Source organism: Priapulus caudatus, unplaced genomic scaffold (assembly GCF_000485595.1).
Source record: "Priapulus caudatus unplaced genomic scaffold, Priapulus_caudatus-5.0.1 Scaffold1079, whole genome shotgun sequence".
Classification (NCBI taxonomy): domain Eukaryota; kingdom Metazoa; phylum Priapulida; class Priapulimorpha; order Priapulimorphida; family Priapulidae; genus Priapulus; species Priapulus caudatus.
Genome location: NW_014578140.1, coordinates 25,245 through 27,050, shown reverse-complemented (window position 1 = coordinate 27,050; position 1,806 = coordinate 25,245). Strand labels below are relative to the sequence as shown.

Genomic DNA, 1,806 nt, shown 5'->3' with positions numbered 1-1,806 from the left:
CTCATCCTCATCTTCACTCTCATCTTCATCATCCTCATCATCTTTTTCACCGCCGGCATCGTCTTCCTCTTCATCAGCTTCCACTGATAGTGTAGTCTCCACAGTATTAACGTTAGAGCTGGATGCATTCACACATCTCTCACCCACTAAGCCATCGTTAGCCACAAGTTTCTCTCTATCAACCTCGCCATCGCCTCTCCCATGCTCTGCGCTACCATTCTCTTCTACAATCACAGAGAGTTCAGCCTCTGCTTCTTCCCCGTCACCCGGCACTTGCGACGTAGATCGGTGTGAACCCCGATCAGATATCAATCCCGAACCGAATGACTCAGACGTGGGCGAATCGATGTTGCCGAATCGATGACGATCAGTGTTCGATGGCGCGGTGAATCTCCGCGATTGTCCCGCGTCGCGCGAGACAGGCAACAGCACGGGGCTTCCCCGATGACTAACGCGACTCGACGACGCACGTGTTTCCCCGCTCCGGACGGAGTCTGCGGCATCCGACGGGACAGCCGTGCGACTCTGACTACAGCCTGAGGGTGCTGGTGGCGTCGTCCGCGACCCACCATCGCTGCTCCCATCGCTGCCAACGCATGTGTCGTCTACGAACATCGACGGTAGATTGTCTTGCTGAGCTCTCTCTTGGGTTGTGTCGTCGCCGCGAGTGCCTCCCACAGTGGCAGCGATCTGTACTGCTGCATCTCCACCCGGTGATGGCTCCATCACGCAGACCGTGTCTGTAGCGGCGGCAGCATCCGCTTCTGACATGGCAACACGGTCCTTAACGACCGCAGTGTCTGCATCTGCCATGGCAACGCAGTCCCTAACAACTGTAGTGTCTGCATCTGACATGGCAACGCAGTCACTAACAACTGTAGTGACTGCATCTGACATGGCAACGCAGTCACTAACAACTGTTGTGTCTGCATCTGACATGGCAACGCAGTCCCTAGCAACCACAGCATGCGGATTCGCTGATAAGGCACAGTCTCCAGCAGATGAAAATGTCGAGGGGGTGGCTTCGGAGGTTGGCACCCTGGGTTGAACAGCACGTTCACTGATGCTGGGAGAGGTCTCATGGTGCTCTAATGCTGGGATCACATGGGCTCTATCCTCCCCTGGAAGTAGAGATAAGATGGATCTCACTACTCATAGCCATGGTTCGTACATAAAGGAAGCAATGATGGTCGTACCCACTCACTCGTACGTGATTAAATAGGAACCCCTATTGCTTTAAAATGTTAAAAATCATTTTGAAAAAATCTATTGATTTTTTTTAAATAGAATAGATTCCGGTTATATGTCATACAATGACTTGCATATCTTACGTCTTGCTTGGGGTTCAGTTGCGGCGTTTAGTGACATTACACAAGGAAGTGAATTGCAGTCATAATAATAAGCGACATTCCAGTCTAACAAACGTATTTGATAACGCAATGCACTCGTGTCTGTATCATTACTGACAGAGAATTAAATCACAAGCAAAAAAATACAGACAAAAACAACTGTTCCCATACCGGGAATCGAACCCGGGCCACGTGGGTGAAAGCCACGGATCCTAACCACTAGACCATATGGGAGTTCACTTGGCTTCAACACCGCGCTGCTGCACTTAAGCATTCACCTTGCCCGCGTTCCCATCTTAACACCATTCCTATCTATTACTGAGGCTAGATGGCGGTACGGTGCAGCGCTGAAATACTAACGCACTCTAGGTGTTGAACAACAGTAGAGGGCGTCCATAGGCTGCAGGCCTGAATAAGCATCGAACAGATATTAATTAAAAATACTCACACTGTTACT

General features: G+C 50.4%; 1 non-coding gene across 1 annotated transcript; it reads right to left on the bottom strand.

Annotated features, from left to right (window-relative positions):
* Positions 1 to 1,511: 1,511 nt before the first annotated feature.
* Positions 1,512 to 1,583, bottom strand: Trnae-uuc. Its single transcript has one exon. It is a non-coding gene; the product is annotated as a tRNA-Glu (tRNA).
* Between the last annotated feature and the right edge of the window lie 223 nt (positions 1,584 to 1,806).